Source organism: Ceratotherium simum, chromosome 37, assembly GCF_057802395.1.
Source record: "Ceratotherium simum simum isolate JZ-2026a chromosome 37, ASM5780239v1, whole genome shotgun sequence".
NCBI lineage: Eukaryota > Metazoa > Chordata > Mammalia > Perissodactyla > Rhinocerotidae > Ceratotherium > Ceratotherium simum.
Window position 1 is genome coordinate 6881887 of NC_141936.1, and position 13939 is coordinate 6895825.

Consider the following 13939-nt stretch of genomic DNA (forward strand, 5'->3'; position numbering starts at 1 on the left):
CTACTGGGGCTTTGGGGAAAAAAATAAAAAATAAAATAAATAAATAAATAAAAGGACAGTATTCATTCAACAAACATTTATTGAAGAATTACTACGTGCCAGGTACACAGCGAAGGAAACAAGTCCCCACTGTACCAGCCTGCTTTGTTTGGAAGGGTCTAGATTTACGTGTGAAAATATCTGAAAGACTCGCACAAAAACGTCCAGAATGTTGTGGGTGGCAGAGTTCCACTGATGTGAACTTCATTCTCCTTTTGCATTTTCTAAAGTTTCTAAAATGAACATGTAATTACTTGCGTAATTAAAAAAAAATTAAGTGGAAAGGTTTTTAAAAGAAAAGAAGAAAAAAAACTCACGAGAAACTCGTCTCCAAACAATTCATTTATCTGGAAGGTACTTATCCTGAACACAAGATACTTCTCACTTCCCTCCCCCACCCCCTAAGGTAGTCAGGGCAGCTCAGGCTTCCTGCAAACCGAGGGGCAGAGGGTCCAGCCAGAGCCACATTCCATCCCAGGTCTCGGACTGAGGCAAAACTTGCTGACTTCATCCCACACATCTCCTCCTGCTTCCAGGAATTTGAGGAAACGGGCAAGAACTGGGGGTCCTAATCCTCATTCAGACACTTACAATGCATCATGTGGCTAGTCCACACCTGTACACTTTTTTTTTTTTGTGAGGAAGATCGGCCCTGAGCTAACATCTGCCAAGCCTCCTCTTTTTGCTGAGGAAGACTGGCCCTGGGCTAACATCCGTGCACATCTTCCTCCACTTTATATGGGATGCCACTACAGCATGGCTTGCCAAGCGGTGCGTCGGTGCACGCCTGGGATCCGAACTGGCGAACCTCGGGCCACCGCAGCGGAGCGGGTGCACTTAACAGCTTGTGCCACCCGGCCAGCCCCTCACACCTGTACATTTTTTAAAGGTCAAACTGAGCACCTAAAAATATCAAACCCCTGCACTCCTGTTTAATTCAGATGAAGAAACATCACAAAAAAATCTCTATTTACTCAATATTTAAGAATAATCTACAGTGCAAACAAGACTCAAAAGAGGCCACTGTCATAAAGAACTTCCTGGGATAGATAAGCAGCTCGAAGTGCAAGGCAAGGGGAGGATGCAGAAAAATCCACATCTGCCAGTTCAAATCTCCCAGTCCATCACCTCAGAGATAAGACAGCGGAGACTCAGACAGCGGAGACTCAGAGAGGCCCAGAAACTCGCCCCAGGTCAAACCGGAAGTAAACAGAAGCCAAAGATTCAAGCACAGATAGGTGTGTGGGCTCGAGAAGGCTGTGATGTCACCCGAAGTAAATCAAACAGGTCCCCAGGAAGAGCCACTGGAGATGCCACTGAAGAAAAGGAACTTCTTGTATTCAGCCTGTGCAAACAATTTCAGCTGTTTCTGTTCCCTGACAAGGGCCTGGGTACAAAAACCAATGTTACCAGAACATGACGGATGGTTAGTCATTTAATTCTTAAAGAGGATTTTCCTTGAATCACATATGATGACTTTCACTTGGGCAAATCGGGCTGTTTCATATTTGATTGATGGCGAAGAAAGAGCCACTTACCGGAGACTGAGACACAGCGCCTGCCTGACACAGAGGAAAGACCCAATAAATACGTGAAACCACAGAAAAATCCCTATGTTAAGAGGTGATATGAGTATTTTGTGTATGTGTGTGTGTCCCAAAATAGTAACTATAGTTCTGAGAGATTAGCATCTAAATGTCAAATTACCTGATACCTGGATTTCTCAGGCTCTAAAAATATTTAAAAATAAAATATTAATGAAGAGACTGACAAACCCCCGGTTCCCACCTCAAGAAAATGAACTCCTGGAAGCCCATTTCTCAGCTGCGTCAACCGCAGCCCTGATTCTGGAGCTGAGAAGGTTCTTAACTAAACAGACCCCCGGATCTGTCTCTGTGAACATATACTTTCCCCTAACTGAACAGTCCTGAAATCACAGGTGGTTCTTATAAAATATAAGCAAAAAATGTGCACCAAGTAGACTCCAGGGAATTCACTTTTGATGGCCAGCCAGCGACAGATCCCCTGTGATGCACCCAGAGTCGGCACCCTCTGACATGGGCTTGAAATGGGACCAAAATTCAAAATCTGGGTTTCCCAGTCCAGCACTATCGTGAAATATCCAAGGGCCACCAACCAGTACAAAACCAGAACAGAGCTTTCCTCTTGTAAACATCTTAAGACACCGATTTCTGAAACCACGAGGCGGGGGAAAAAATTGTAACTTCTGCAAGGAGATATTTGGGGCAAGGATAATGAGGAAGAAAAGCGAGACTAGACCATAGCAGACGCCTGTGTTTTTCCTACCATCACTAGCCTCAACACCATCTACTGAGCTGCTCTGATCACACACCCTGGGTCCAGCACATTACGTGAATTATTTATATGTATTACATCAGCTTCAATTATTATTTCCAGTTACATTTGAACACAGTACCTTTATTATCTATTTATGCACGGGACACGTGCGATTCTAAGAGTAATTTAAAAATGTTTAAATGGCCACGCACTTTTGGGATATCCCACTTACTTCTTTGTATTTGAAACCTATTAAAAATTCAAATCCTTTCAAAAAAGGCAAGGGTGTAAAATGGGTAAACAAGGCAGAGTAAGCCTTGCTGAATGACAAATTAAATGTCCCAAAAGCTGGGACAGCCACTTGACGGCATTTCTAAGTAAGCTGATTATTATTCATAGGATAGAATTCTTAAAGCCAGAAACGACTTCCGTCATATATTGTAAGGTTTAAACTGTTAAGATGTCTAAGAAGAGAACATTAACACTGTTGCTGTGGTTATATGTAAGTTGCCACCCCAAGTTTCACCTTGTCCAGCCTGTCTCTCCACCTGCCCGTTCCTTGACTCATGGGACATGTTGTCTGTGCACTGAGGATGCAGAGAGAAACACAATGCAACCTTGACGCCCAGCAGCATCCTGCCTAGGTGGACACAGGCTTGTAAGGAAGCACTGGTCAGCTCCTGACTTTGGGGAGTCAGGGGAAGTTTCTGAGAAGGGAGCCTTAGAGAACTGGGTCTTAGGGACACATGAGGACCCAGCCATGCCCCCACAAAGGCTGCTGAAAGCAAGCTGCGTGTGTCCAACCTGGAAAGGCACTTGGGGAAGTCTTTTAACCAGTTGCTCCCGAAGACCATCATTCACACCTAACTTTTCCCTCACGGTGCCTGGGGCCACTCACCCACTCACTGGACGCTCCCTCACTGCTCACTCCATGTCAGCCCCCACCAGGCCTCCCCGGCCCCCAGCATTCCAGCCCCTCCGACCCAACCCTGGGTCCCTGCGGTCTTGACACCCTCAAATGACAGTCTTATTTCTTTTATCACTAACATTCTTCTTTCTCAGTGGCCTATGCTCCGTGTTCTGTTTTCTAGAAGCTTCCCCACTACCACAATCACACTGTTCTAACAAGTCTTCCTGTTCTTACTGCTCTGATCATTCATTACCCAGAATTATCCTGTTTGCATCAGGCTCCCAACCCCTTTCCCCCACACCCCCACCTCCTCCCCCTTGGCTTCAGGACTCACACAGGACACATCCTCTCACCTCCAGCTGCTTCTTCACTCCCCCCCTTGGCCTTCCAGCCCCATCTTCATGGGGTGGCCCAGAAGCGTGCTCCCAAGCCCCAGTGTTCACACTCAAGTCTCCGGTGAGCTCTGCCACGCTCATGGGTTCAACTCTAAGGAAACAAGCCCCAAGTCTGCCCTCCCTCACACAGTCCTTCTCTGACCTGCAGGGCAGCCCCGGCACGTGCACAAGGCCCACAGCGACGCCTCCTTAACTCCTGCACCCCAGGGGCCTGGCGTGCCTCTTCCCAGTCCCAGACCTGCCAACAGGACTGGCTCAGCAGTTCCGTGACACTCACTTCCCACGTGCTTGCTGCCTCCCCAAGGAAGCTCTCACGTTTTAAAATAATTTTACTGCTAATTATGATAGAGAAAAAACAATCAGCTCACGTGTGCAACCAAGCTCAGACTCTTACCAAGCCCTTTCTTTGTAAGTTTCTCCTTTCTTCACTTGGGTGGTCCCAGGAAGCTCCTCTAGTCGCCGGCTGTAACAGCCGAGATCAGCATGCCAGACCCACCCGAGGAGCCATCTCCCAGCTTCATCCTGACCCCTTGGTCCATGAAGATACTTCTCCGTTCTAGACCAGCGGACACAACCAAGGCAGAACAAGTGTATCGACCACCACCCACGGCGGGAAGGGGCCACTGGAATAAGATTGACACTTGACAGCTGGGGAGATCTGGGCCTCTGCCTGCCTTTTCCAAGAACCTGACCCTTCCTCTCACTCTGCTAAAAAACTCTCCCTAGCCCCACAAAGCAAAGTTCCAACTCCTTGGCCTCAAATACAGGGTCTGCCATGCCTAGTCCCAAACTCTCTCTCCAACTGTCTTCTTACACTAATTCCCTCCATCAGCAGAGTTCAACCCTGGATACACGTTAGAATGGGGATTCCACTGGAGAGTTTTTGAAAACTACCTATGTCTGGGCCCTGCTCTCAGAGACTCTGACTCCACTGGGGAATAAGCCTGCAAGGTTTATTTTTTTTTTAATCTCCCAGGTGATTTTAATGTGGAGTCTGAGTTCTGAAGCACTCTACTCTTGCTGGCCAAATTAGGCTACTCAATGACATCCAAATCCTCTCTCGGCACAGCTCCTAGGCAGACGTGGTCCAAGCAGAGGCCAGGCCACCACTTCATCCACTGCATAAGGGGGGTGGGCCGGCAGGCTCAGTGCAATCAAAGGTGACCTGGAGGGGGCCGGCCCCACTGCTGGCGGCCTGGGTTCGGATCGCCGGTGCGCACTGACACACCACACACACACACACACACACACACACTAAATAAATAAATAAAAAGGTGACCTGGAGCAGTTCTTATTGGCTCACACAGATTTTAAAATATTTGATACCATTGCCAGCCCCAACACCGGTCACTCGAAGCCAGCCATGGTGGGAATATAGACACCCCGGTAATTGGCAGACGCTACAATAGAGGCTTTTTGGGTTTTTCCCTCAGAGCGCAGGTTTATCAGCACACTGCAGGCTCAAGGGCCTCCTACACTGGAGAAGTCAGGAAAGGAAGGTGTGTGCTCCTTTCAGGCCCACAGACTTCAGTAGGCTTCCATGTTCCTAAGAATGGGGCAGGGTTTTCTTCAGTTATGCAGACTGGGGGAGGGGGAGGAGGGAGAGAGGAGAGGACGATTTAAAAAGAATTTGAAATCGCAAAATCCTTTCACAGAAAGGATTTTTTTCAATTTGTTCAGAAGACTTGGGCTAACAGGCATCAGTCAAGAGAGCACCCCGGAGACAAGCCTTTATGGAGCAGATAAGAATAATCTCATTAGTATGTCATTTATTTGATTGTAAAGTGGAAGGTGGAATCCTTATCTTACATTTACTTAACAGCCTTCCCATAATCTTAATCTTATTTCAGTGACCTCATCTGCCCAGAATACTCTCTTTTCACGGCACAAGGACAAACTTAAGAGCCGATCCTGAGTTATCTCAACTTCAAAATCGCAATCTTTCAAATAAATCAAGCTTTCCCCCACAGACACAGTGAGGGCACTGGTCCCCAGGAACAGAGGTGCAAACTGGCTGCCTTCCATTTAGGCTGAAAAGATTTCACAGGTTTTAAAGATTTCATCACCTTCAGAGCACAAGCTTCTTTATAATTGTGCAAGGGAGGCAGGCACTCTGCTATTTTCATGCCTGTGTCTTAATGCTACCAAAGCGTGACTGAGAGCCGTTTGTTTCTGTAATTTTAGCACACCAGGTGTGATTAAGAGCTCTGGGCTCAGGCAGACCCAGGTTCAAATCCCAGCCCAAGTGCCCACCGGACTATTACGATGGGTGAGCTACTTACATTCTCAGTGTTTGTGAGGATTTTAAAGTGTGCGTACAGGGCCTGGTACATTGTAAGCCCTCAGTAAGTGATACCTATTTCTACCCCTGAAAACACCCCAAATGTCTGTGTAAATTACGTGAACTCAGTACACCATTCTACTCCTTCAAATCCACATCCGCTTATTGATGGTTCAGGAAGGTATCTGTTCACACGGCAGCCGGGAGGCTGTGATTTCACCCTTCCCTCCCTGAAACACACCACACACACACCCCTTCTTTCTGAGACACCTTCTGCATTTCCTTGCCTTCTAAAGGCTGAATATTGACATCCTTTCCCCTAAGCCGCTGTCCTGAGGGCATCAGTGGCTGTTCGGTAACACACGGATGCCCTCAGGGCCCGCGGAGAAGCAGGCTCAGGCTCCCCAAAGATCCTGGATAAGCAGCTGGTTCCCTGGGTATTTGGGGGCCTGGTGAATTATCTTCCTGTCACTCCTCCGGAGGGTGATGGCAGAATGAGGGGCTTCTATTGTGCAAACAGCTGGGCAGCCAGGAGACCCAGCTCTAGAAGCCAAGCTACCCACTGGCTGGCCCCAGGCTCCCCTCCCAGGCAGTAGCAGAGCTAGTCAGTGCACTCCTGTGAAGTCTGTTTAGCTGCTGGTGACCTTTCCCAATCCCTGGTTGTCAGGCAGCGACCTCGGGACAAAGAAGTCCTAGCTAGCGACCATCTCCAGGGCCTTAGGAAATAAAATATCTCAGGGGCCTGACTCCAATTCTCAGAAGAAAAATCGCAACACGACCCAATCCAGGTGTCAAATTTGAAAATAACAAACGAAGGGAAACCCACGTGGCTGGCCCGAGGCCCACTTGCTAAATGGCAGCTTCTACTCAGTCAAAACAAGGCTGGTACCTCAAACAGGGAGCCACAGAGGTCTGCCTGGAGCCAAGGATGCGGTCAGCAAGGGCCGAACTCGGTGGCTCAGTGGTTTGGGTCAAGGGCTCCCCTCAGAAGCTGATGGAAGCCAGACGGCCTCCTCCCCAGGAAGAAGAGGGAGTACACACCTCCCACACTTAACTGGCCCGGATCCAAGAATTTAAACACAGGAGCGGCCTCCCAGGATCCAAGGGCGTAAACCCCAATCACCTCACCATTAGCGTATCTTATTATCAGACTAGAAACCAACATTAGAATAAGAAAAGAAGTCTGTTCAAGCAGCCTGCAGGAAAACAATTCTAGGCTGCCCATAACCAGAAATCAAGTTAGCAAACAGCAAAGGGGGACATTCAGGAAGATGCCCCCATCCTCCCTACAGCGAAAAATGAAGAGCCTATTAACAGACAATGAGCCCGGTTAAGGTCACTCATCAGCAACTTGCCCAGCCCACTTTCTGGATCCTTCCAGAAACCTCCGTGTCTGGGCTGTGATCAGCTCCTAGACCTTGGGCAGATCAAAGTGCTGGTGGGAGTGACAACACAAAAAAACCGAAACTATCAAATGACAAAGTGGAGCCCAAGAGACCTGGATCTTTCATCACCGTTTCTTTGCGAGGAGAACAAAAGGCAACCCTGTGGGACACCTCTCCCCACTCCAGCTTTTCCCCTGTACCCGAAATTAACAAATAGGGAATCCGGACTAATTGTTTTAAAAGGCCACAAAGTGGTGCCTGAGTCTTGGGACAAGAGTAAAAAAATCAAAGCTCACAGAAGCTTCTCAGGCGCCGCAGATTCATTGTTCATTTAGTAAACAAGTGAGCCATACACAAATTCCTAGGAAGCCAGGTTTGTTCACTTTCTGAGTCTCTCTCCCAGAATTAACTGTTCCCTCTCGGATCAGCGTGGCCTTGGCATTCCACAGATGGACAAGCATCAGGCCTGTGCAACTTGGGGCCTGGGGCATCTTAACATCAATGCCCCCTTACCCTCTCCACATCCGCCCACATGCAGAAAGCAGAGGGAGGAGGTGGATTTGGGAGCGCTGTCTCCTTCCAAGCCCATTTTCTGAGGGATTTAGCCTGGACAGACTACACTGAGCAGGAACCAGGAATGTTCTCCAGGCTCCATCAGACATTCCTGGAGTCTGTTTCGTGATCAGGATGGCCAGGTGGGAGGCAGACTGTTTTATCTGATGACGTAAGAAATGTAGAATAGCAGAATGCTCCCTAGCCCCTTAAAGTACAGCCGCTGTCCATCCAAGGATGTCAAAACGCTTTGCAAACCACCCATTAATTTTTATGGTGGCCTGAGAAGCAGATTGAGTATCATTACCTTCATTTTTACAAGGCAAGGAACCAAAACCACAAAGGAGGGTCGAGAGGCACCAGGCCAATCCAGTCAGAGCCGGTGTTCTAAGCTGACTATCCTCTCCTATCTCCATCTTAGGCCTACAGAGGTCTGGAAAGGGGACTCAGGACAGCTGAGAAGGGAGTCAGGCCAATAAACCCAAACTCTGGTGCTCCGAGACCATCGCATTTAGAAGGGTGAGGAGGGGAGGGCTGCATGAAGGGATGATTTTGATTTAGGCAAGAGAGGTTCCAGTTCCAACAGTGATTAAATCTGCAAGCGTGTGACCTCAAGAATGTAAACATCAAAGGCCGGCAGGAACTGCGGGATCGGGAACCGTTTCTGTTTTACTGTTTATATTTCCCTTTATGTCCACGTTTCTACCCAGAGCATTTTGTGATCAGAACAAAAGTTATGCGAACTTATCTCTACTGATACAGCACATAGCACCATTCTGCCGCACTAACTTGGAAAGAAGAAGCACGAATAAAACCCAGCCCAGTGTTCCCTTTTTAAATCTCATTGATCCGTGAGGCTCCACCACCCTCTCCGCACGTAGAGCCCGGCCGCTCTCCCGCTGCTCAACATCCCGGGGAAGGGCCAGCGCGGGCCGCGGCTGGAAGCCGCCCGGGCTCCAAGGCTGGGATCCTAATAGATCCCCAGTCCGCGCCGCGGAGCGGGCTTCCCGGGGAACATGACTTAGAGAACAACGTGCCTCTCTCCCAGCCGTCCTCACCCGCGGGCCGCCGGCGTTGTCAGCTCCCGGCTGCTCGGTCACCGGACAGCCAAGCCAGAAACCGGGGTTTTCATTTCCACCCTAAAACGAGGGGTCTCCGAAGTTGAAATACACATTGTCACCAAGTTTAACCCGGGACCGCGAGCCCTTCCCTTCTCCCCAGACCAGCGCGAGAGGGCGCCCCGGCCCCCTCCAGCCCTCGGGGTGCCCCACGGCCCCGCGAGCCGAGCGCGCCCCGATTCGCGCCCCGAGGACGCGTCCGGTCGCCGAAGAGGGCCACCCCGCAGGGCTGCCCCCGGGAAGCGCCAGGGCTGGGGAAGGGGATCTGCCGAGCGCACGCAAAGGCTCCTAGTGCGGCTCGGCGCCGGAATCCCCGCCCGCCGCCCGCGCCGGGGGACCGGGGCGCCGGAGGAGCGGCGAGGTGCGCGCGAGGCTTCCCGAACCAGCCCCGCGCCGGCCGCGCCCGGACCCCCGGAGCCCAGAACTCAGGCGGCGGAGAACGATCGGCGCCCGCGAGGTGCGCAAACCCGTGGGGCCTGGGCAGGCGCCGGGGGAGCGAGGCCGGGCGCGGGGCTGGAGCGCCCGGGGGTCGGCCGGCGCGCCGCCTGCCTACCTGGCTCGCATTGCGTCCGCGGGCTCCTGCGGCTCTCCTCGCGGTCTGGGAGCTCGCCGGCGGGGCGCGCGCGGCTCCGCCGGAATCACCGCGCGGCGGCGGCGAGGGGCCGGGACCGCCAAGAGTGCCCGGAGCGCTCAGCCCCCGCCTCCTCCGGCGGAGGGTGGTCCCCGCGCCGGGCGGGACCGTGGGGGCGGGGGCGGGGCGCGCGAGGCGGGGACCAGGGCGCGGGCGGAGGGAGGGTGGTCTCCGCGCCGGGGCGGGGCCTTGGGGGCGGGGCGGCAGGCGGAGGGGTGGTCTTCGCGCCCGGACGGAGTATCGGGGCGGGGCTTCTGGCGGCGGGGGCGGAGCCTGAGTGAGGCCACTCGGGAGGCGGGAAAGGGGTACGGGGAGGAGGCGGGACCGAGCCTAGTCCTTCGGGAGGCAGGGCGGACGGGGGCGGGGCAAACGCGTAGGAGGCGTGGCCGAGCCGCCGCCGCCCGGAGACAGGGGCGGGGCCCAGCCGTTGCTGCCGGGAGGCCGGGGGCGGGGTGTGGTTATCAGGAGGCGAGGCACCAGTGTAGGGGGCGTGGCCTAGCTGTGGCCCCACCCACCAGGAGGCAGGGGCCGGGGCCCAGCCCTTCACGCCGGAGGCCAGGGGCGGGGTGTGGTTGTCAGGGGGCGGGGCGAGCTGTGGCCGCATGGAGGCAGAGGGCGGGGCCAGAGCCGTTAACGCCGGAGGCGGGGGGTATGCCGGGGCGGGGGGTGGTGCCGGGGGCGGGGCGAGCGCAGGGGGGCGGGGCGAGCGCAGAGGGGGGAGGCCGAGCCGGGGCCGCGCAGAGGCCTGTCCGCCGGACGCGCGCGCGCGGGTCGGGGTTGGCGCGGCGTCTGCCTGAGCCCCTGCCTTGATCCCGCCTCGCGCCTCCTCCTCCCCCTCCTCCCGGCGCCGGTCGGGGAGCGGGGTCCGTCGTGCTGAGCGCATGTAGATGCGGCTGTTTCGTCGCGAGCTTTTGGCCACTCTCGTGTGCCCGGGCACCCTCATCCTCCGACGCCTTCTCGAGGAACCCAAAGCGGAGTCTCCTGGGGGAGCTTCGGATCCATGAGAGGGCGTCGCCTGGGCCGCGGGGGCAGCGTCTAATTCTGGAACCCTTGTTACAACACACACTTGTTGAGAGCCGTGCAAGGCAGGCAGGCAGGCGCGAGGCTTGGGGGCAAGCACAAAGTTAAAAAGCAAGAACAAGGAAAGCAGCCATACTGAAAATTACCGAGTGGGAGGACTTTTTACTAAGCACAGTGCAGATGCAATTCATAGCCTCAAATGGCTAGCATTTACACTTGGTTTGGCCAGTGCACCGCTGAGTCCCCAGCGCCTAGAACATGCCTGGTACGCAGTAGACGCTCAATAAATGCTCCGTAAATGAACGCACCCGTCACTGTGTGGCAAGCCCTTTCCATGGACTGCACACTTAAGCCTCAAAAAATCCCGCACTTGGTTACTCTCTCATTAGTGCATTTCACGCTTGAGTAAACTGCAGCTTGGAGGGTTAATGTGACAGCAAGAAAGTGGTAGAACCAGAATTTGAGGCCACTGCAGAGGCTGGGCTTTAACCACTGTGGGTACTGCCAGCCGCCTCACTGCCGGCTGCACTGCACGCCTGGGGCCCTCTCCAACGAGCAATCAGAAGGAAGGTCTTGGGGTAGAAAAGCTAACATTTGTTGTTCCAAGTCAAGAGCTAGACACACTTTGAGTCATTCTTCACTGCCACCTAGGGAGGCAGAGAATATTCTTCCCATATTATAGGTGACTGCAGATCTTGTGCACTCTGTCACGATCACCTGCGACCTGTGAGTCTAAATTCAAACCCAGGATTTTTGGGCTCCCAAGCCCTTGCTGCTGCTTCTGTCTTGGAGACCTCCCTTTTCCTAGGGAATCTGGCTTCCTACCTCTTGATCTGAAGCCCAAGGTGAGCTTTCGGAAGGAAACACAGGAAGAGAGGCACATGGATCTAGAAGGGTGGAGACTGGGGTTCTGATTTTTGTTGTCATCTATGTGTAGACAATTGAATTCCTGAAAATGGGTACAATTCGCCCTAAAATGTAGGCTGCCCATTTTAAAAGGAGGCAGTCACCCTGCAGGGAAAGGCAGAGAAGCCTTAGAGAGGAGGAGGGCGTCTAAGGGGCACATGGAGCCCAGGGAGTCCTCAGTGGTATAGGGACACGTCAGGACCACTGACTTGGGAGCCAGCCTGCTGGACTTGAATCTCTAGCAAATTATTTTGCCTCTCTGTGACTCAGTTTCCTAAATGAGTATGAAAATAAAATGCAGAGTGTAAGGGGCTTAGCAGAGTGCCTGGCACAGAATAGCATTCGATAAGTTTTAGCTACTATTATTACTGCTATTTCAAATGACGAACATCCTTACTGTGTAAAAAATAGATATAAAGCATTGCAAAATCAAGCCAGTAGAAAATGGACAAAGGGTATGCAAAGACAATTCCCAGAGGCACCACAAATGGCCCCAAGTGTGAAAAGCTCCCCAGCCACACTGATGAAGGGAGGAGGAGAAAAACACAAAAAGTAATCAAATGGGAAAGGCAGAGTCCAGTCTGGGAAAAGCTGAGTTCACCGGGCAGTGAAGGAGGAAGGGGCATTAACAATCATGAAGTACAGTGTCGCGGAAATGCAGCATACTGCTTGAAGAAATGAAACGCCTGCTGGGTTCGCCTGTGGGGGCAGAGAGCATGCCTTACGGAGGTCAGAATGTTTAAAGAGAGTGGCAGAGAAGGCATGAGCAACGATCTTATACTCCCACTGCAAGAGCTCGGATTCCCCTGGAGGCTGGCATGAGCAGGGGAGACAGCATCACGTGTTTAGGTGTCAGTCGTCTGTGGGCTGTCTTTTCTTTCATGTTCTGGAAGACAGAGAGGTCTCAAGGTGTTGCTCCCTGTTGAATTTATGCTTTCTTGTTCCACTGGTTTTTATCACTTGTCCCTTCTAAAGACAAAAGAAGAGAAAACACAGGAGCTGTTCATAACATGCACAACATTCAATTACTCCATAAGCATTTCTAGGGGGAACATGTACAGTAAAATCAATAACTTGGTTTTTTAAGTAGAAAAATAATACGTGTTTGTTCCAAAGGGTTCAAATGATTAGAGAAGTGTGTAGAGTAAGAAGCAGGCATTGAGCCCCAATTTCATACCCTGTCTCAAGATTTCATGGTTAACAGTGTGTTGTTATATGTCCATCCAGAAACTTTTTCTAAGCATTTACATATATGTTAGTGTATGTGTGCATGTATATATGATCTATGTGTGTGTGATGTGAGTGTGTGTATACACATATATGCATACACATGCACAGATAATAGAGAAAGACAGACTGAGCGTGGTGGGTTCTGAAATCAGGCTGCCTGGGGTTGAATGCCAGCTCCATGACTTAATAGCTGGGTATTTTCTCATCTTAAGATGGGTATGAAACTTGCAAGGATTAAATGAGATAATGCATGTAGATTGCTGAGCGTAGTTCTGGGCACACAGTACATACATCATTTATAAATGCAAGCTATTATCATTATTATTTATATAGACACATACACAAAAAACCCGAGAGAACAATCCTAGTTTTATATCAGCTCTACACAGAGGAGGAGGGTGTCTCCTCCTCCTCTGTACATCTTTTTTTCAAGCCACTGTAGTTATCAACAGGCTGACCACATTGCTCTGAGGGAAAAGGGTTGATGAGATGGTCCAAGAAAGTGAACTTCACAGCTCACAACAGGATTTCACTTGCCAAACCTTGCCACGAGTGTGGCCTCCTCTTGCATGGCATCTACTCGGTGTATAGGAAAAATGCCACTTTAGGAAATCTCCTGTGTGTAGGAAAATAAAATGCATGGGGAAGTTAGAGGAAGGAGCGTGGTGGGTTTGGACTATCAACATGGCACCTCTGTTATTAAAACCAGTAATAGTCTAAGCTTAACCAACCGCCACCACCAAAGATTCAGTCTAGAGGCTTCTGAAAATAGATACAGCACTCCCAGAAAGAGCAACTTGAACAAGAGTAGCTCACAAGGCACGTATGCTGCCCTGAGCTCTATGAAAGATCGCTCATATGTTACAGTGTTCTGGCCGCCTGTAAAATACACTTCGCCTTAGGAAGTAACTACTCAGAAATGGCATGTGGGCCTATCATGAAAGTACCTCTCTATGTACAAGGGCATTCTCAACAAGGAAATAAAAAGAATAATGTTCCTTTGGGGAAGTGAAATCAATAATGGCCAAAATGCCCGTGTCAAGGGGAAAATAGAATAAAACGATACAAAACACAGTGCAGGGAGAAAAGAAGAAGAGCATAAGGTATAAAGTATTTTTCCAGTGGAATCTGTAGCAGTAGAAACTGAATCATCAGTGTGGCCGAATGGAATTTC

At 51.2% G+C, this 13939-nt stretch overlaps 1 protein-coding gene across 3 annotated transcripts in view; it reads right to left on the bottom strand.

Annotated features, from left to right (window-relative positions):
* SH3BP4 (SH3 domain binding protein 4) overlaps window positions 1-9695 on the bottom strand; it is a 96292-nt gene extending 86597 nt beyond the window's left edge. The window contains exon 1 of one of the 3 annotated variants that reach the window (XM_087424649.1): window positions 9532-9695. The gene's annotated coding sequence lies outside the window, so the exon portion shown is untranslated. The remainder of the gene's footprint in view (window positions 1-9531) is intronic. The other 2 variants (XM_087424652.1, XM_087424650.1) reach the window with 2 other exon arrangements.
* Between the last annotated feature and the right edge of the window lie 4244 nt (window positions 9696-13939).